Below are 23,140 nucleotides of genomic sequence, written 5' to 3'. Positions count from 1 at the left end.
TTGTCTGATTGAGTTTTGGAATTTTTTCCTTCTTGCTTTGGAGGCTGTAGTCTAGACAGTCTAGACCTTCCTGACTTGATCCGAATTTTCGAACTTGAGAAACTCAAATCTTCCTTCTTTATCTATATCTATTTATAAAAGGAGAAAATTTCAGTCTGCCAATACTTTTTCTGCCTCCCTATCCGATGTCTGCTTCCGTACGTTGTAGAGGAGAAAAAAAAGAATAGAAACTTTTCTAGGGTTCCCAATATAAAATCTCCTATACACATTAGAGTATGTTAAAAATAAAGAAAGTACAGGGGTCTAAGTGTAAATTTATCAGCCAATCTAACCGGCCCCATCCACAATCAGCCCGTACATAGACTACTGGAAGAGGAAGAAAAAATAATAGAAGTTTTTCTAGGGTTCCTAATGCAAAATCTCCTATAAAAATTAATAAATATATAGTAATTCATAGAAAAATCTAAAAATTGCAAAACAATTTTTTTTCAGCTCCACATATTTAGATCCATATAGTAAACAAAAAATATCATAAATTTTAGTATACTTTTTTGCTGGTAGATGCTTGCCTATGGTTTTTAGTATAAAACTAAAATTGTAGTTATCTTGCTCTAATTATTACGAAAATTTTATAATAGCCTATTTAATGTGATGCTTGATTTGTGGTAAAAGTTTTAGCACAATTTGTTTATATCTCACTGATTTACTAATTTAACTAAATTTATGCTTGAGGATGCTTCCACTACCTTTGCATGGTGTGTTGTTATGTCATATGAACACTTTATAAGTCCATGTTTTTATAATCTACATACATTTAACCCATGTGTTTATAATCTACATACATTTAACTGATATATCATATTTCATAGAAATCCTAATCTAAATAAAAAAATAAAGCTACCAACAAACTTCTCATGTTTTAATATAATATTAAGGTATATTAAGAGGTAATATTAAAGTAAGAGAAGGTTTGACTAATTTCTATTATTATTATTAAATAAATATGTCTCCAAGATACATGTTATTTTAAATATTAACTATCTAATATTATAGATGTCATGGTTATCAATAAAATAAATTATGGACTTCAAATTTTATAAAAAACATAACTATAAATAGAATGTAACATTATGTCATAACTTTCTATGGCCATTTGATGCTTTTCTCCAGTTGCAACGCACAATAAAAATAAATCTTAAGATTTACATAGACTTCAGCTTACCAATAAAAGGTATATTGTTAGCTTCTTGTCTTTTCACGAATAATGCACAAATTGACAGAAACTTATACAATCTATATAAAATCAAAATCAAATCTACAAATTATAATTCAAAAGTTTATTAGGATCCTTTCAACCAGAGAGTATAAGGTGCCATTGCGCGTGAAATAAAAATCCTAAAAAATCTAAGAGCATGTATATAAACTATATATGGACAGTCTCCTTCAAAGTCAGTTTTAAAAGCTTAAAAATTATTAAATTTAATACAAAGGATAAAACATAAATAAATATAACAAAGTGCTCATTTTCTACAAATATCTATTTGCTTCCGTAGCAACGCACGGGCATATTTTGCTAGTAATATTTAAAAGATGAAAATTTTGGTCTGTCGTTCTGTCCGCCATGCCATTCTGTCCGCCACAAGAAGCCTGAGAGTCTATCAAAGGGAGAGAAAAAAGCCTGAGAGTCTATTAACACAAAAGCCTGAGCCGAGGTGCCGATCTTCTTCTGCCTGGTTTTGGGCCCTTGGCTCTCCTTCCTGTCGACCAGATGGACCAAACCGTCCTGGTGCTCGGCTACATTCTACGTATATGGGCTGAGCCATTAATTGGGCATTAGGCTGGCTGACCACGAACGAGGCCTTGTTGGTGGCTGCATTCTCTATTGTTCATTATATGTGGCATATATCATCTCAAAATTCTCTGATTCTTCTAAAAAAACTTCAACTTCTCTATATATCCACTTTTTCTATTCGCCCATAAATAACAAATTAGGAAAAAAATTATGCAAGCTTGAGGGTTGGCCTTTGCCACTACACCATGCATTCTTCTATATATAATGTATGTGGTTATTTTATTTATTTCTCTAGAGACAGCTCTTCCTTAGCAACCTCCTTCGGTAATAGTTCATTTACGGCCTTTACGACCCACACAGCGCCACCGGCGGTGACATTAGGTACGACGACCGTCGAAGCGCGAGAGGAAGAGCTCCAACCCTTTGCTCATTTTTGACGTGCTACTTCCCCTGGACTTTGTCCCCTCCTGCTGTCCCTAGACTTTGTCCCCTCCTGCTACAGTTGTTTGTCCTTGCCATCGCCTGGCCCGGGGAGGCGGGGAGAATCCAGCTAGATCGAGCTCTGGGAGCTCGTCGATGGAGGATGTGGTCGGTCCTTGCCCCCTCACGGCTCTTCCACGTCCTCCATATACGCGAAGAACAACGTGAATCAAGAATAAGAACAAAAGTTTTTCTCTTTTTAATCTACCTAGATATAAATACTAGAAAATCAAGAACATAAATAGAACCTTTCTTTTATTTTTTCATCCTCAACAAAAAATTATAAGAATTTGTGTAGGGCTAGCGGGCGGGGCGTTATGCTGGAGTGGTAGACAGGAGCCCTATAGTTAGGGTAGGACGTCGTGGGAGATTGGTAAGGCAGTGATCCTATGTGAGGTGCCGACTGTGGGTGCTAAAAGCCCAATGGAGAGGGCGGCAACTGAGGGGTGCATGAGGCAGTGGACACAAACGAGAGTAGGATTGGAGGCGGCGCTGATAAGTAGGAAAAAGAATCATGCAGTTCTCAACCATGCGACCCTTTTCTCATAGTAACTCACGGGCATATTTCCTAGTCTAACTTAATAGGGAAAGTGTGTGCAAAATATCACGATTTTTAGAGTTTGTTTGTTTGAGTTTTAGATTTTTATTTCCTTCTTGTTTTGAAGGTTTCTTTTCCATGCACCCTTGGACTTGATCTGAATTTCTATATTTAAGAAGCTCAGACCTAACTCCTAGGCTTGCATTAAACTTCTGAACTTTTGTCCAAAACTTTCTAATTTGACCCTTAAGTGTACTCATTCTTGCTTTCCATTGTATCTCTGGGCTATCCTAGCATTATTTCAAGGTTAAGGTTAAACAACTATGCTATGGCTACGAGGCCTTGTGTTTGCTAGAAGAGAGGTGCTTTGGGTGAAAATTGAGATAGAGGCCAGAATTCCTTTGTTCACAAAATATTATGTTTGGTCCTCACATTCACCCCCTTCCCTCTGGTCACTAGGAACTAAACGTAATTATTCAATTTTGCACGTGTATTGTATTGTGACAATGAAAAGTTGATGTTTTTTATTTTGATCTTCATGACATGTTTGTAGCAAATATCACGCTCTTATCTATTGCAATTATAAAGCATGAACTATACATTACTATACAAAGCTCAACATTGTGGGTTCGTAACCCCCTTCACCACCAGATTTCAATGACATTTGTTAATGTGGCAGTAATCACCAAGGTTATCATAGCTAGTTTGAAATTGGTGGTGATAAATGTAACACCCTAAAATTTGCTTTCTAAAAATTAGAATTCACAATGATTTCATTTGCTTCGTTGCTTTCAAATTCATAGGAAAAATATTAATGATTTATAAAAATCATAGAAAGAAATATAAGGTAGAAACCTTAAAATGTTGCATTCATGCTGCTGCATGTTTTTATTTGTTGCCTTGTGTGCCTAGCTTCTTAAACCAAAAGAGTTTTGAGAAAATCCCATACAAAAGCTTATTTGGAAAAAGGGAAAGGTTTTTCCTTTCTTTCCTTTTCCTTTTTTCCATTTCCTTGCCTTTGGCCCACTTAGCCAGGCAAGCCTGACTGCAGCTGGTCGTTCTCTTGACCGCACAGCCAGCCATGGTCCAGCCAGCCAATGCCAACAACAACAGTTGTGCAGCCCTACCAGCTAGAGCCTGCACATCAGCACTACCCCCCACACCGCAGACCGGTAGGACCCATCCGTCAGTGGGGCACATGCTACAGGGTCATCCCTGACCTGAATCGGTGTGTCGCTACCTCCTCTCCATTTCCACGTGCACGTGAACCAAGGATGGCCACCCGATTTAAGGGATGGACTGGCTGCCTCTGCTGACTTCCCCAACCCTAGCCACACCCGCTCCCAAGTTTCCAAACATAGATCAAAAGTACCACCACCGAGTTCACCGTTGCTATCAATCTTTGCATCTGTTGTCATTCTGTCGCCATGAGCACCTTGTGTTTGCGCATCCACATGCGCGCTTTCCCCTCCGTGCTCTGCTTAGGGCCGCTATAGTCGTGTCATGATGCCACCACTATAAAGCTGCTTTACCGCACGCTTCGCTGTCTTTGACCACACTCCATAGTGGAGATGGGCATCAACATGTTCCCTGTATCATGTGCTCTGCCCTTGTGTAGTTGTTGATGGTAGATAAGTCCTCTTTTTAACCGTCAAAATAACATGAGAAAGGACTTAAACCAAAATATCATCTAGCTATAGGGGTTTACACTAACAAAATTCCATGAGTTTTGGTGATTGTCTATTTCTGCAGGGGGGCATCGAAATAAGAATAAAAGGAGGTCCACATGTCAGAATTACATAGAGAGAAGACCACATCATTAACTCAAAAATACTCCAAAAGACTCGAGAAGGCAACCCTGCAAAGTGGGGCCCACCTAGCAGAGACATAGGGGTAGGCACCCATAGGGTAGGGGCAGCCGCTCGGCTACCTGCACCAATCAGGTGCAACCTCGCGGATCATGCCTCAACCGCCTTTGAGGAGTAATCTTGGCTATTTATCAAGATCGGTTTGATCCGAGGGCTGTGGTGCTTCCTAGAGGGCTATAAATACAAGCCTGACCCCCCTAGGAGGAGGAATTCATTCTATCATATCATTAAGAGAATTCAGAGAAGCCTAGAGACACCATCTCAACTAGAGCTCCATAGTTCTTTAGCATAGCTACATAGGAATAGATCTAGGAGTCAAGCCTAGCTTAGAGTCTGGATCTATCTTCGTTCTTGGCAATTTCTTATTCTTCATTGTAGTATTCATATTAGTTCTTGCTATTATGAATATGTCTTTGATCTATTTGATTATATCAGAATTGACTTTATTCTATTTGCTTATGTTATCAATTATATTGTTATTAGTTTACTTTGATTTTGTGTTTAGGGTAGTATGTTTAGATTTATGTTTATGCATAGGATCGTATAGCGCTTACTCATTAGGCCAATGGGTGAGTGATAGATATTGTGTAGGTAAGGTGCCTAGACTATATTTATCTGCGATTACCCCTTATAGTCCGGATCGTGAGGTAGATTGCAGGGGTGATATTCCTGACGAGTCCTTTGTAGTCCTACTCCCAAGTATAAGGATTGTAGAGCACCACTATTATAGGGAAGTGATTTCTCTGTTCATGATCTTTCTTGGTAATATCACTATGCATAGATATAACCTTTTCTTATGATGATGCTAGGTGTAGTTGCACTAATCATTGTATGCTTTGACAATATAGTTAGAATACTTAGGATTTAGTCTTGTAGATTGTCCTAGTCCATGCTAGTGTTATAGACTTAGAGTACTCTATTGAGATGATTATCATATTTATATGTGGCTATGTGCTCTCATTTATCTTTTGTCACTTATCATTCATATTTATATTATTTATCTGATGTGACACTTACCCTGCATGAGGTATAGATAAAGACATGGTTAAGTTCTCCATAACTACATGCAGTGCTCATTGCTCATTATCCAATGCATTCCCTTCCCAGTGGTAAAAATATAAATAACATATCTAGATTACTCTCGGTTTAATGCTACATCAGTATTATCTGTGCGCTTGCGGAGCCCTTATTTATTTTCTAGAAAAGCATATACATTTAATACTAGCATCTCTACATCATGTTGGGGATGACAACCTAGCTTAAGTGGTGTAAGAGGTGTCAACAAGCATTTTTGGCGTTGTTGCCGGGAAAGGTTGAAAGCATTAAGGGATAATGAGCATCACTACATCCATTCATGGATTGAGCACCATCCACTGTTCTCACTCATGCAGACTTACCCTTGTCTTTTGTCTATATTATAGATCATATACAGGGTAATGTATGAATAGGTTTGATCTCCAAGATAATTTTGTTGATAATCCAGAAACATTGATCAGGAAGACAAAGGCCAAGTTGAGAAGGAACCAATTAACATCATCATCATCTCAGCTTACCAATCCTCCTGAGTGAGAAGATCAACCTGTTATTCAAGGTTTGACACCAGAGCTTGACGTCATGGCCGACAAGTCACTTCGTGAGTTCTCAGCTCCTACTATGGCCAACATCCATAATGGACCAACTGTAGACATTATGGGTTATTTGAGCTCAAGCCTACACTAATCAACATGGTACAAGCAAGTCAGTTCTTTGGAAAGGCCCATGAAGATGCTAGTGCTCATCTCCAACACTTTCTAGAGATCTGCAACACTTTCACTATCAAGGACATCCCCAAAGATGTTGTACTACTTTGCCTCTTCCCATTCTCACTCTTGGGGAGAGCGCAGCAGTGGTTCTACACCAACAAGGAGAAAAATACTATGTGGGCACTTTGTTCCACCAATTTCCTAGCGAAGTTCTTTCCCATGGGCAATACAAATGCTCTTTGTGGGAAGATATCAAGTTTTCAGCAACAACATGAGACAGTCCGAGAAGCTTGGGAGCACTTTCAAGACTACATACTCGGGTGTCCTCAACATGGGATAGAGAATTATCTGCTCATGCAGACATTCTATCATGGGCTCAGCAACAACACTCGTGAAACCATGGATGCTGCTGCTAGAGGTGCATTCTTATCACTTATCATTACTCAAGCCACTGCTCTTGTGGAAAAGATGACCTCCAAGTAAGGTTGGAGTGAAGAGAGAACTCAAACCTGCAAGAGAGGCGGAGGGATGCACCAGCTCAAGGAGGTAGACATGCTAGCTACCAAGATGGACCTACTGATGAAAAGGCTTGATGAAAGAGCTGTAGAGAAGAAGGATGTCATGCGCATTCATGATTCTGGCATGACTTGTGAAGAGTGTGGAGAAACTAGGCATACAAGTACCAACTGCCTAGAGCTGACGGAGGACGTGAACTACATCAATAACAACAACTACTACCGTCCTCAGTAGAACCAAGACTGGAACTAGCAACAACGGCCTAACTACTCAGGTAATTACTAAGGTAAGATTCTGGGACAATCGGGAGAATTAGAAACTGCAAATCTTGCAGACATATCTAAAGCAGGAAGCTACTAGAGTGATCCTCTGAGAGGAGCATGGATTGACTCGACTCTGCCAATCAAGAAGGGCGATCTAGGGAGACCGGTTGTTCCGATCTCCATTGGAAGTGCAAACTTCAACGAGGCAATATGTGACTTCGGTGCAAGCGTCAACATCATGCCCAAGATGATATATGAAAAACTGTTCAATTATCCTTTATCATATACAACCCTATGTTTGCTGCTTGCAGATCAGTCACTCTATTACCCCATGGGAATCCTGGAAGACATATGTGTGTGAGTAGGGAACTCGTACGTATGTGCAGACTTCATCGTAGTGAACACTGGCACTAATAAGAGGTCGCCTATTATTCTAGGACGATAATTCTTGAACACTACCAGAGCCATTATCTACTCTAGCACTGCCAAGATCATTTTCAATATTAAGGGCAAGAGAGAAGTCTTTTCTTTCAAGGATAGGGCATTGTCATTCCCTGTATAGAAAGAAACTGTCGATGGAAGGAACAAGAGCAAAACCTAGAACAAGACCAAGACCAAGAAAATGGCAAAAAGAAGGCCTAGAAGATAGAGACAACAAGGATGGTCACCGCAGTTGAAGCCCTAGTTTGGTTTTGGATAATTGATGAAACCCTAGTACTAACCTCTATACTAAGTGTGTGTAGACTTAATGAGGTTGGTGCATGCAAAGTGATGGAGCAAGTGATGATCATGGTGATAATGGTGATGACCACAAGATGATCAAGTGCTCAACTTGAAAAAGAAGAAAGAGAAAAACAAAACTTCATGGAGATCAAGGCAAAGGTATTGCTTAGGGTTTTGGTTTTGGTGATGAAGACACCATAGAGGGTGTGATCACATTTAGGATAGATAGCCATACTATAAAGAGGGGAATTCTTTGGCTAAGCGGTTATCGAGTGCCACTAGGTGTCATTGTTCATGTGCATGCATTTAGAACCTAGTGAGCTAACTTAACTCCTTCAAAGTAAATGATTGTGAAAATTCTAACACACGTGCACTTGTTGGTACACACATGGTGGTGTTGGCACACTTTGAGAAGGAGGTGGAGTTTGAAGGGTAGAGAGGGGTTTGGGTTCCTCTCTCCCTCCTACCGAGCTTGTTTGGCGGGATTCAGTGCTTTTGAGAAAATGAAATGCATATTTTTTATTGCGATGGTGGAAAGTTTGGAGAAGTCGCTGGAGTGTTTCTCTCTAAAAACACTCACCAGACGCTCTAACCGCAGGCACCAGACGCTGAGCCTGCGCGTCCGATGTGCTGTCAGTGTGTGGCGTTGTTAGGGTTGAGCATCAGACGCTCTACACCTAACACGGGTTAGACCTGTTTGTGCGTCCGTTGTGGCTTGACTTCAGCTGGTGTGTTTGACTGAGAGAACTGGACGCTCAGGGAGCGTTTGGTGGTGTGAGTCCGGTGGCCCTGCGCATTTGACAAACTCTCTGTGTACATGTCCGTTGTGCACCAGACACCTCTGGTGTCTACTTGACTGCATCCGGTGATTCGAATTTCACCGTTACAAATCAACATGCGAGGTTCGATTAGTTGACATGTGGCTAGATCTGGAGCACCGGACGCAGGGGTTGAGCGTCCGGTGGTCCCGACTTCTGCCCAGTGAAGATCCAACGACTCTATTTGTTAGAGTGGCTGTTGATATTTGGTAACGCAATCAGGAATTAATCCGCAAGCGCACGGATATCGGTGAGCACTTCACCCGGGATGTTATCCAGAGTATCATATTTATATTTTTACCACTAGGAGAAAGCGTACATCTGACTAACTAGGTCTATTACTACTAACCTTTAGGCTACAACTACTATGATTCGATGTGAGTGATGTATAGAGAAGACTTCAACTGCACTCTCGTTCTAACCTTGGTAAGGATGATCTACTGTTCTGTTGGGGAGGCTTGTTGACGGTTCTTAAGTATCAATTTTAATTATCAAATAAACAAGAGAAAGGACCAATATGCAACCAACACCTAGAATTAGGGTTTGATCTGATAGAATTCCACGAGTTTTGTTGTTTATCTATTTCTGCAGGGGGTTATCAGGAAATAAGGAAGAAAAGCCCACATGTCGGGATTACATAGAGATATCAACGCACCGCGCGATTTTACATCATCTAGAAGACTCCAGAAGCCACGAGACCGAAGCGGAGGCGAAACGGGGCCAGGCCCAGGGCGCCCGCCCCCCTCTGGAGCCAGATCAGGACTCTCTTCGCTCGGGATATTCCACCGACCTATTGGATCAAGAAAAACATAGTACCACCTCGCCTATCGACCCAAAAACGTATAGAAGGGGAGGACTATATAAGCAAGGCCCCCCTGGCCCCTGGAGAAGACATGAAGAAATTATCATAGAGACTGAGGGGTGCCCTCGAAGGAAAACCTCTTCTCTAATTAATATTTCTTTTTAGGCTTAGCAACCAATGTAAGGAAGAAATAGATCTTCTAGTTTCTACTAGATTGAGAGAGATAGAGTGGAGGAAGCCCGGCCTGTCGGTGTCTACTCCAAGCTTGTACCTGCGGGATCAAGTTCTCCTAACCCGAAGCTTGCTCCTAGGATTCTTTAGTAATTCGACTTCTAAATTCTAGTAAGTTCTTGTTTTATTGTTCTTATGGTTTATGAGTTTACTTTAATCTCTTCGCATAGAGTTTAGAGTAATCATTGCTGGCGTAAACGTGGTGTTTAGGCTGGGGTACTCATAGATATTCCCTGACTAGCTGGACCGTGGTAGTAGTGAGGAACGTGACAATTCCAAGCTACCTTTGTAGATCACATCTCGTTAGTAGGAAGGATAGGGTTTATAGGTGCGGGTTGAACATCCTTTGTGGTGTCTAGATTCCGTTAGCCTCCCCATTAGAACAGTAGATCATCCTTACCAAGGTTAGAAGGAGACTACGGTTGCAGTCTTCTCTATTTATCACTCACATCGAAAGACATTCTTTGTGCCTAAAGGTTAGTAGTAATAGACGGGTTAGTCAGATGCACTCTTTCTCCTAGTGGTAAAAAAATAAATACGATACTCTGGATAATTTTCCGGGTGAAGTGCTCATCGATATCCGTGCGCTTGCGGATCAATTCCTTATTGCGTTCCCAAATATCAACAAGCATTTCTGGCGCCGTTGCTAGGGAGAAAGACGGTTGCTGAGATAACCTGAGTCTTGCTACTAGCTTGTATCTATACTTTTATCTTTTCTTATCTTTTATATTCTTTATTTATTTTCTTTATTCTTACCTTATGGAAAACCAAAATTCTAAATCGATCCATGAGTCTGCAATCCCTTTAGCAACTGACCTTTTACCATGGGAATCATCACAGCCTATCCAAACATCCCAGTATAAGTTAAGTTCTAGGTTGATTGCCATGATTCAAAACCTATCTTTTTCGGGAAAGGAAGACGAAAACCCTTACCTTCATATTAGAGATTTTGAGCAAACATGTGATTGTCTTCGCATTGAAGGCATTTCTGATAAGACTTTACGTTGGAAGCTTTTTCCTTTTTCTTTAAGGGGAGAAGCTAGACAATGGTACAGTCAGAAGGTAAGTCAACAACAAGGTGAATGGGGAGTTTTACGAGCCAACTTTTGTCTAGATTTCTACTCCCTTGACCGTATAGCCGACCTTAGACTCGAAGTCCTATCTTTTAAACAAAAAGATAATGAAACTTTGGGAAAATCCTGGAAACGTTTTTCAGATCTTTTAGAATCTGGTCCAAACCTTAATCTTGAAGACCCTGTTCTTTTATTTCACTTTTTTCGAGGTCTTCAGAAAAATCACAAACAAATGCTACACACAATGTCTAGAGGTTCTTTCTTTCGCATCCCTGTTGATGAAGCTAGAGTGATCCTAGATAGAATCCTAGAAGCTGAGGTGGATAATACCCTTCATGATGAAACCTACAAAGCCGAAGTAGACACTCTGCCAAATTCTTCATCTACTTTAGCTATCCCAAGTGCTGAGCCACAAGAGGAAGAAATTCCACCACCGGACTTCATGCTGGATATAGAATCCGATCTTTTTGCCGACTTTGGAAATATTTCAAACTACCATTCTATTGACAAACCCCAAAACGGCCAGTTTAGCATTTATTTACCAAGTGAATATCAATTGAGAGAGCTTATCTCAGTAATGAGTAGCGAATGGTTGGAGGAATCAAAGCTTTTCTCTGATGTGATCCGTTTGGACACACCCTCTATAACTATACGCTGTGCTTATAATTCTGATCGATTTAATGCTCTTTATAATCCTGTTGTGGGGATCAACATTATGTCTGAATCCTTTGCACTTAAACTATTTAAAGATCTTGTCTTAACCCCCACAACAAAGGTCATAAAGGAATCTTCGGGATGATTAGTCCCCAGTCTTGGAATTATTAATGTCCTGCCTCTTACGGTAGAAGGCTCCATGGTTCCTTTGAACTTCTATATCTTTGATACATGGGACTTCGACCTGTTGATAGGACAACCTTTTAGAAGACTCCTTTATGAAGGTCATACTGGACAGCTACACATTTCTTTTGGAAAAACTTTTAAATTCCCAATAATAATTTCACACTCCTTAAACAATAAGGCCGAGTCATATCTTTTGCCTGATCCTATGGAGGAAGTAAAGGCTGCATCCCTAGAGCTTTTAGATGAACCAGACTTAGAAGACGAAACTCCTTTCTTCACAGAAGAAGAAGACGAACCTTCCGAGCCTGAACCTTTAGATGAGTTTGCAGAAACACCTAGAGCCCCCATAGAGCTTAAAACTTTACCACCCGGTCTTACCTATGCTTTCCTAAACAATAATCCAGAGTTCCCTATGATCATTAGCGATAAACTCACTCAGGATCAAACTCTGCGATTAATGACCATTCTTGAGAAATATCACTCAGTTTTCGGCTACTCACTTCAAGATCTTACAGGAATCAGTCCTATGATTTGTACCCATCGTATTCCAACAGATCCTTCTGTTACACCCTCTCGAGAACCCCAATGTAGACTTAACAACACTATGAGAGAGGTAGTTAAAAAGGAAGTTATAAAGTTGTTGCATGCAGGGATTATATATCCTGTGCCGCATAGTGAGTGGGTGAGCCCAGTACAAGTTGTGCCTAAAAAGGGAGGCATGACAGTTATTATGAATGAAAAGAACGAGCTAATTCCGCAACGCACCGTCACAGGATGGCGGATGTGCATAGACTATAGAAAACTAAACAAAGCCACGGGAAAGGATCACTTTCCTTTACCTTTTATAGATGAAATGCTAGAGCGGTTAGCAAACTATTGGTTCTTCTGTTTCTTAGATGGATATTCAGGGTATCATCAGATCCCGATCCATCCCGATGATCAAAGCAAAACCACTTTTACATGCCCGTATGGAACTTATGCTTACCGTAGAATGTCTTTTGGGTTATGTAATGCACCAGCTTCTTTTCAAAGATGCATGATGTCTATATTTTCTGATATGATTGAAGAGATTATGGAAGTTTTCATGGATGATTTCTCTGTTTATGGAAAAACTTTTGACAGTTGTCTTGAAAACTTAGACAAGGTTTTGCAAAGATGTGAAGAAAAGCACTTAATCCTTAATTGGGAAAAATGTCATTTTATGGTTAGGGAAGGAATAGTGCTAGGACACTTAGTGTGTGAAAGGGGTATTGAGGTAGACAAAGCTAAAATTGAAGTAATTGAACAACTACCTCCACCTGTGAATATAAAAGGAATTCGAAGCTTTCTTGGGCATGCTGGTTTTTATCGTAGATTCATAAAAGATTTTTCATTCATTGCTAGACCACTTACTCTTTTGCTAGCCAAGGATGCTCCTTTCGAATTTGATGATGCATGTCTAACATCTTTCAATTTATTAAAGAAAGCACTCATCTCTGCACCAATCATTCAACCCCCTGATTGGTCGTTGCCTTTTGAAATTATGTGTGATGCTAGTGATTATGCTGTGGGGGCAGTATTGGGACAAACTAAAGATAAGAAGCATCATGCAATTGCTTATGCCAGTAAAACTTTGACAGGAGCTCAACTTAATTATGCAACCACTGAAAAAGAGCTTCTGGCGGTTGTCTTTGCCATTGATAAATTTAGATCTTATGTAGTTGGAGCTAAAATAATTGTTTACATTGATCATGCTGCACTAAAATATTTGCTCACTAAAAAAGATGCTAAACCTCGCCTGATTAGATGGATCTTATTACTCCAAGAATTTGACTTAGAAATAAAAGATAAAAAGGGAGTAGAAAATTTTGTTGCTGATCACTTGTCTAGAATGTATTTTAAGAGCCCACAGGAAACCCCCATCAATGATTCACTCCGGGACGACATGCTCTACGGGATTAACAGGTTTGACCCCTGGTATGCAGATATTGTTAATTTTATGGTTTCAGGGTATGTACCACCAGGAGCAAACAAGAAGAAGCTTATTCAAGAAAGTCGTTCACATATATGGGATGAGCCATACCTCTTCCGAGTATGCTCTGATGGCTTACTCAGGAGATGTGTAACCACTGAGGAAGGATGGAAGATCATCGACAGATGTCATTCATCACCATATGGAGGTCACTATGGAGCATTCCGTACACATTCAAAGATCTGGCAGTGTGGATTCTATTGGCCTACAATGTATGAAGACACAAGGCAATATATCAAAAGATGTGGGCCATGTCAAAGGCACGGAAACATAAATACAAGGGATGCAATGCCACTCACCAACAACCTTCAGATTGAGCTCTTTGATGTCTGGGGAATAGACTACATGGGTCCATTTCCTCCATCAACGAAGTGTGAGTACATCTTGGTGGCAGTTGACTATGTCTCCAAGTGGGTAGAGGCATTACCTTGCAAGCATGCCGACAACGTCAGTTCAAAGAGGATGTTTGAAGAAATTATATTTCCAAGATTTGGAGTCCCCAGAGTAGTGATAAGTGATGGAGGAGCACACTTCATCGACAAACGCTTCAAGCAATATCTATCAAGACATGGAATCCGTCACAATGTCGCTACCCCTTATCATCCTCAGACAAGTGGCCAAGCAGAGACTTCCAACAAACAAATCAAGAATATTCTTCAGAAGACAGTAAATGAAATGGGAACGGCATGGAAAGACAAGTTACCCGATGCACTCTGGGCATACCGAACAGCATACAAGACCCCAATTGGAATGTCTCCATACCAATCGGTGTACGGGAAGACTTGCCATCTACCTGTTGAACTAGAGTTCAAAGCACACTGGGCCATAAAGAGATGGAATATGGACCTAGATGTTGCTGGAGATTATAGAAGAATGCAACTATCAGAATTGGAAGAATGGCGAGAGAAGGCATATCACAATTCAAAGATCTACAAAGAAAGAGTCAAAAGGTGGCATGACAAAAGAATCAAGAAGAAGGAGTTCACACCCGGAGATAAGGTATTACTTTTTAATTCCAGGGTGAAGCTTTTCGGGCATGGAAAACTCCAGAGCAAATGGGAAGGACCATTCAAGGTAATCAATTCATCATCCCACGGAGCTATCACACTTCAAAATGACGAAGGTACGTTATTCAAGGTAAATGGTCAATGTCTTAAATTATTTTTAGAGCCCAATAAGGAATTTGAAGAAATAGACGTAGTCCATTTTTACCTTCCCATGGAGAATTAGAGCCCGACATTTTTGGTCTGATGGTTTTGGGTCATATATATATTTTTCTAAATAATTCCGCATCTAGAAACGCGCTCGGAAAAGTGGGCCCACAGAGGGGCCAGAGAGAGGGCGGGCACCCAGATCAAGAGGGCGGGCGCCCAGCTCGTGTTCCCCCTCGGTCCCGACTTTCTCTGTTATGGAAAATGCAATTATGGTAATTCGAATAATCCCTCGGATAGAAAGTTTCGCACACACATCGACGGGAGAAACCTGAACAACCCATAGAGGCACCCTTTTGACCCCTATATAAACAGACCCCTGACCTCAGTTTTCAAACACCAAGCCACCAAGCTTTCTCTTCTTCAATTAGAGCTTGATTAGCTCTCCTTCAATTAAAATTTTATTAGTTCCTTGTTGCTCCAATGGCCGAGAAGTACCACGATGATTGGGAAGTCGTCCCCTTCAACCTCAACATGGAGCCTGTGGAAGACCCCGATGCCCGTGCTCTCGTTCCGGCCAACACAGAAAGACAGCTAGAAGCCATGCCATTACGCCAACGTGGCTCCGCCCAATCCTACCATGCTCAACCAGTTCTCACCGCACCGCCACAACCTCTACTCCTCACAGGATCATCATCCAAGACGAAGACCACTATCAAGGTGCCAACCGGCATAAGGATCCTTCCACCTAGACCAAATGAGAGGGTCGTTGGAGTCAAGACCAACCGGAGCGGCGAGATCAGCAGCGTTCGCTACACTACAGAGGAGGAAATGCCTTACTTTGAAGGGATTAGAGCATCTAAAGTCCGTTTCATCCCTCCAAAGGCAGCCCCGAAGCATGCTCTCAACGCTTTTGAAACACCTCCCAAGCGTCGCAAGACTATAATAGATATTGATGAGGAAGTTCGCAGGCTAGATAGAGTTATCATAGACCTCCAGTCCTCGATTAATTCCCTCACTAGGCAGCTCTCTAACCACAACACTATTATACTAGGCCTTAGGCAGGATCTTGCCAGTGCCAACAAAAAGATCAAGGAATTAGAGCGCCTCTTAGTTATCTAGATTAGACCTTGAGGCAATGCATCTTAGTTATCTATTTTTAAATTCGGTTTAGGTTTGCAATTATCATCAGTTTGCTATTATCATCAGTTTGCTATCAGTCTTTTGTAATAAATGTCTCAAGATCAATAAAGAGTATTATTATTATTATTATTATTATTATTATGTCTTGTGTGTCTCTACTTTATTTTTGTGCAAGAAGGCAGAAAACAAGTATGGGGGAGATCCCTCAACATGCTAAACACACTCCTACTACACCATTCTACGATTCAGGTACACACTCTGCACACTTTACTTTACACATATCTTTGATTATGCAGATTACTGTTTCCGACATGATAAGATAAAAAGATTAAAATATTTCTAATCATGATTAATCTCAATCTGTGATATTTCCTGAAAAAAAAACTTACAATTATTATAAAATCATTTTAAAACCCTGTGTTACTTAAGTCAATATGGAATATGTGATGGTATAGTATGAGTTTCTTATTCTTGATTTCATTGTTACTTGGAGAATTTATTTCAAAATATTCAAAATTCTAGCTACCATCCTCAGTGTTTTATATGCCTGATAAAACTAAAAATATTAATTATGATTATAAAAGCTATCTGCTCTGTATTGAGTTTGTTCAAAATGAGTTAGACCCTTGTTGAGAGATTTATCATGCTCCCAAGATCAAGACATTATTTCAGAAAGATTCACTCTTCCGAAGTATTATTGCATTAGAGGCATGGGCTATGCAAAAATAGAAATATTTCGAGGAAATAAAAAAGAGCAAGTGCTCGACAACCTCGCAGAAAAAATGGACAAGTGTCCGGCAGTAGAATTAGGGGTACCTCGGTATCCACTTAAAAAAAAAGAAAAGAGAGATGATGATAGCCCATGGTCCCTTTAATAAGCAATATGCCAGCAAGAGTTGACAAAGATTTTAATTTCCAAAGTCTTTGATCTAAGAGTATGACATTCCCCTCCTCGGATCCCGTTTTGATCAGGCAATAAATGCAAAGTAAGTATGCTTGAGAATTTTTTTCAAAATAAAACATGCCTCAGTAAGATATATATAAAAGATAATGAGTGATCTGAGAGAACCTATGAGGATAAAAAGGTATGCTAACTTTCTTTCAAAAATATACAAAAACTCCAAGTGATAAGATTGAGAAGAAAGGATCTTTACTCTTGACCATAAACATCCTTGACTATGGTACACAGTGGATTTTGTAACACCCTGCAATTATAAAGAGAACATTTTAAATGTTTACCCCAGATATTTTTTTTAACCATCCTTTTCTCGAGGACGAGTAAAAGCCTAAGTATGGGGGTATTTGTTGACGGTTCTTAAGTATCAATTTTAATTATCAAATAAACAAGAGAAAGGACCATTATGCAACCAACACCTAGAATTAGGGTTTGATCTGACAGAATTCCACGAGTTTTGTTGTTTATCTATTTCTGCAGGGGGTTATCAGGAAATAAGGAAGAAAAGCCCACATGTCGGGATTACATAGAGATATCAACGCACCGCGCGATTTTACATCATCTAGAAGACTCCAGAAGCCACGAGACCGAAGCGGAGGCGAAACGGGGCCAGGCCCAGGGCGCCTGCCCCCCTCTGGAGCCAGATCAGGACTCTCTTCGCTCGGGATATTCCACCGACCTATTGGATCAAGAAAAACATAGTACCACCTCGCCTATCGACCCAAAAACGCATAGAAGGGGAGGACTATATAAGCAAGGCCCCCCTGGCCCCTGGAGAAGACATGAAGAAATTATCATAGAGACTGAGGGGTGCCCTCGAAGGAAAACCTCTTCTCTAATTAATATTTCTTTTTAGGCTTAGCAACCAATGTAAGGTAGAAATAGATCTTCTAGTTTCTACTAGATTGAGAGAGATAGAGTGGAGGTGTAGAGTGGAGGAAGCCCGGCCTGTCGGTGTCTACTCCAAGCTTGTACCTGCGGGATCAAGTTCTCCTAACCCGAAGCTTGCTCCTAGGATTCTTCAGTAATTCGACTTCTAAATTCTAGTAAGTTCTTGTTTTATTGTTCTTATGGTTTATGAGTTTACTTTAATCTCTTTGCGTAGAGTTTAGAGTAATCATTGCTGGCGTAAACGTGGTGTTTAGGCTGGGGTACTCATAGATATTCCCTGACTAGCTGGACCGTGGTAGTAGTGAGGAACGTGACAATTCCGAGCTACCTTTGTAGATCACATCTCGTTAGCAGGAAGGATAGGGTTTATAGGTGCGGGTTGAACATCCTTTGTGGTGTCTAGATTCCGTTAGCCTCCCCATTAGAACAGTAGATCATCCTTACCAAGGTTAGAAGGAGACTACGGTTGCAGTCTTCTCTATTTATCACTCACATCGAAAGACATTCTTTGTGCCTAAAGGTTATTAGTAATAGACCGGTTAGTCAGATGCACTCTTTCTCCTAGTGGTAAAAAAATAAATACGATACTCTGGATAATTTCCCCGGTGAAGTGCTCACCGATATCCGTGCGCTTGCGGATCAATTCCTTATTGCGTTCCCAAATATCAACAAGGCTCACGGAATCTAGACACCACAGAGGATGTTCGACCCGCACCTATAAACCCTATCGATCCTGCTAACGGGATTATGGGCTACAAAGGTAACTCGGAAATGTCACGTTCCTTGCAACTACCATGGTCCAGCTAGACAGGGGATATCTATGAGTATCCTAGCCCAAGCACGACATTTACACTAGAGATGATTACTCTAAACTCTATGCGAAGAGATCAAAGTAAACTTATAAACCAAAGAACAATAAAACAAAGAACTTACTAGAATTTAGAAGTCGAAATACTGAAGAATCCTAGGAGCAAGCCTCGGGTTAGGAGACTTGATCCCGCAGGTACAACCTCGGAGTAGACACCGATAGGCCGGGCTTCCTCCGATCTACACCTCCACTCTATCTCTCTCAATCTAGTAGAACTAATTCTACTCTCACATTGGATGCTAAGCCCTATGAGGTTAGAACCCTAAGGGAACCTCTCTCTCTGAATCCTCTCTGGAAAATATGCTAATGAATAATGGGGATTCAATCTCTCCAGGGGCCAGGGGCCTTGCTTATATAGCCCTTTCAAATGAATCTGGGCCGTCGGATCAAACCGACCTTGATTGAACGGTTCTCCTTGATCCTCAAAGGCGATGGAGCATAATCTGCGTGATTCACCCTGATTGGCCACCATAGGTGGGCGGGCGCCCAGGGGGGTAGGGCGGGCGCCCTACCTGTGGGCCCTCTCGACCTCCCGCTCGTTCATGTCGCTTCTGGAACCTTCTAGACCGAGGAAAATTGGCGCACAAGTTAATATCTCTATGTAAACTCGACGTGTGGGCCATTCTTCCATATTTCCTGATAACCCCCTGCAAAAATAGATAAACAGCAAAACTCGTGGAATTCGAAACCCTAATTCTAGGTGTTGTTTGTATATTGGTCCTTTTCTTTATTTATTTCATGATTAAAATTGATACTTAAGAAACATCAAGAAATACCCCCATACTTAGGCTTTTACTCGTCCTCGAGAAAAGGATGGTTTAGAAAAATATCCAAAGATTAAAACATTGTAAAGCATTCTTTTTATACCTGTAGGGTGTTATAGAGATCCAATGTGTACCGTAGTCAGGGAAATATATGGTCAAAAGTAGAGATCCTTTCTTCTTCTCTATCCTGCCACTTTGTGTTTTTGTATATTTTTGAAAAGAAATTTAGCATACCTTTATCCTTATAGGTTCTCTCAGATCGCTCATTTATCTTTATATCTCACTGAGGCTGTTTTAATTTGCAGAAATTCTCAAGCAATCTTACCTTGCATTTATTGCCTGATCAAAACAGGATCCGAGGAGAGGAATGTCATACTCTTAGATCAAAGACTTTGGAAATTAAAAACTTGTCAACTCTTACTGGTATATTGCTTATTAGAGGGACCATGGGCTATCATTTTCTTCTTTCTCTTTTTTTAGGTGGATACCGAGGTACCCCTAATTCTACTGTCGGACACTTGTCCATTTTTTTCTGCGAGGTCGTCGAGCACTTGCTCCTTTTTATTTCCTCGAAATATTCATATTTTTGCATAGCCCATGCCTCTAACGCAATAATACTTCAGAAGAGTGAATCTTTCTGAATAAATATCTTGATCCTAGGAGTATGATAAATCTCTCAACAATGGTCTAACTCGTTTTGAACAAACTCAATACAGAGCAGATAGCTTTTATAATTTAATATTTTCAGGTTTAGCAGGCATAAAACACTGAGGATAGTAGCTAGAATTTTTGAAGATTTTGAAATAAATTCTCCAAGCAACAATGATATCATAAGTAAGGTACTCATACTCTACCATCTCAAATTCCACAGTGATTTAAGTAGCACAGGGTTTTAATATGATTTTTCAATAATTGCAGGTTTTCAGGAAATATCACAAAGTGAGATTAATCATGATTAGAAATATTTTTTTTCTTTTTAATTTATTATGTTAGAGAGAATATTCTGCACGAACCAAGACATATGTGTATGTATAACATGTGCAAAGTATGTACCTGAATCGTGGAGTGGTGTGGTCAAAGTGCGTTTGGCACGTCGGGAGATCTCCCCTATACTTGTTTTCTGCTTACTTGCATAAAAAATAAAGTAGAGACATACAAGACATAATAATAATCTTTATTAATCTTGAGGCATTTATTACAACTGACTAATAATGAACTAAAGCTAATAATAGATCTAAGCCAAATCTAAAGATGAATAACTAAAGTGCACTGCCTCAAGATCTAATCTAGATAACTTAGCGATGCTCTAACTCCCTAATCTTCTTATTAGCACTAGCAAGATCATGCTTAAGACCAAGTATAACGGTGTTCTGGATAGAGAGCTGCCTATTGATGGAGTTAACCGAGGACTCGAGCTCTATGATGACCTTGTCTAGCCTACGAACGTCCTCATCAACATCTGCTATATTCTTGTGGCGCTTAGGAGGTGTCTCGAGAGCGTTGAGAGCGTGCTTCGGTGCTGTCTTCGGAGGGATGAAGCAAACTTTGGCTGCTCTAACCCCTTCGAAGTAAGGCCTCTCCTCCTCCGTAGTGTAGCGGATGCTGCTGATCTCGCCGCTCCGGTTGGTCTTGACTCCAACGACCCGCTCATTGGACCTGGGTGGCAGGATCCTTGTGCTGGCTGGCACCTTGACGGTGGCCTCCTTCTTGGCTGACGGCCCTTTGAGAAGTAGGGGCTGTGGCGGCGCGGTGAGAACTAGTTGGGCATAGTAGGATTGGGTGGAGCTGCACTGGCGTGGTGGCATGGCTGCTAGCTGTCGCTCTGTGCTGGCCGGTGTTGACACTTGCTAACACCACTTGAATACTAGGTTGTCATCCCCAGCATGGCACTAGAGTGTACTATGGTATTTATACACACGCAGATAATCCGCAAGTACACGGATACCGTTGTAGCTTTTACCCGGTTAAAGGTTTTATCGTATCCACAGGGAAACGGGAGAACCAACTACGCTCTAACTTAGCCAAGATAGATAGATAAGTGTAAATAGGAAAGATGATAGAATTGAATAAGAACAATATTAAAGGTAAGATAACAATGGGTGATAATATGGGAATAGAGAGTAGAGCAATCTAGTATATGGGCGATGGTAGTAGAATAGAGAGGATAACTATGGTTTCTCTACTTCAAAGGGGTATGTCTATGTCTGGGACAAACCACGTGATAAGAATACACAACAAAGCATGCTTATCCATAGGCCGATAAACCCTACCCGTCCTACTAACAGGAGGTGGACTACAGGGGACCAACGTAACTGTCACCTACACGGCCTACCACATGATCCAGCTAGACAGGGGATATCCACAAGTAATCTAGGTCTAAGCACCACGCTTACACCTATACTACAACTCTAACCTATAGGGTCCTATAGATTAGAAGTACTCAAAAGAGTTGTGAACCAGAACATACATGGTTAGTAATTGCATAATGAATTAGAAGTAGATTACTAGAGTCATCCCATGAGCAAGCTTGATTAGAGCTTGATCATGGCGAAGTACAACCGGAGGAAGAACCGACAGGCCGGCCTCTCCTCTAATCCTCCCTCGCTCTCCATCTTGCTACTATCTAGATATACTCTAGTTTAGAGATGAGAGGAGAGCTCTCATCACCAAACCCTAGCTTTTGCTCTGTCTATGAATAATGAATAGGGATCAAGGGGGTGCCTCCTCCAGGGGCCAGGGGGTATGCTTATATAGTCCCCTCAAGTGAATCTGGGCCGTCGGATCAAACCGACATTGATTGAACGGTTATTCTTGAACCTTTAGGTCGGTGGAGCATAATCCCCGAAGAGAGTCCTGATTGGACTCTGGGACAGGGCGGGCGCCCAAGGGGGGAGGGCGGGCGCCCTGCCCCCGAGCCCGCTCGGCCTCCCGTTTGTTCCTGTGGCTTCTGGAGTCTTCTAGATGATAGAAAATTGCGCGACACATTCATATCTCTATGTAAACCCGACATGTGGGCCTTTCCTCCATATTTCCTGATAACCCCCTGCAGAAATAGACAAACACCAAAACTCGTGGAATTTTGTCAGATAAAACCCTAAGTCTGGGTTTTGGTTGCATTTGGATCCTTTTCTTTATTTATGTGATGGTTATATTTAGTACTTAAGGACCATCAACAACTCCCCCAAGCTTACCTCTTGCTCGTCCCTGAGCAAGGATGGACTCAAGAGTTTCTGTAGTGGTTTTATGCCTTAAAGGTACACATGCGTTTAAACAAGATCTCATCTCTAGATTAGGGTAAACTGTTAAGATTTAAAACTTACTCATTTTACCTTCCACCATGGGGCTTGCAACCTTCACTTGTGTCTTGAGCAGTTAAAAGATTGAACGGTCAAGTCAAGCACCATGTCTCTTATTCTTTGATCAACTATAGCTTTGGAGTTTTTGTAGATTTTTAAAATAAAACTCAGAGATTCCTTGTATGACTCTCTCTAGTCTCTCTTTTGTGGTATTTCTAGATCCTTACCAAGGCAGTGATGATATGTGCCTTCTCTCAAAGTATGTGGTGTTTTTGGTACGAGGCATAATGATATTGCCTTCTCTCTCACCCTACTCTAACAAGGTTTTGATATCTGGAGCTCATAGGTGGGAGACAGCTAATACAAACTTACAAG

This window comes from Sorghum bicolor, chromosome 10 (genome assembly GCF_000003195.3).
Source record: "Sorghum bicolor cultivar BTx623 chromosome 10, Sorghum_bicolor_NCBIv3, whole genome shotgun sequence".
Lineage (NCBI taxonomy): Eukaryota > Viridiplantae > Streptophyta > Magnoliopsida > Poales > Poaceae > Sorghum > Sorghum bicolor.
The sequence above is the reverse complement of the archived record's forward strand: the minus strand, read 5'-3'. Positions refer to the sequence as shown.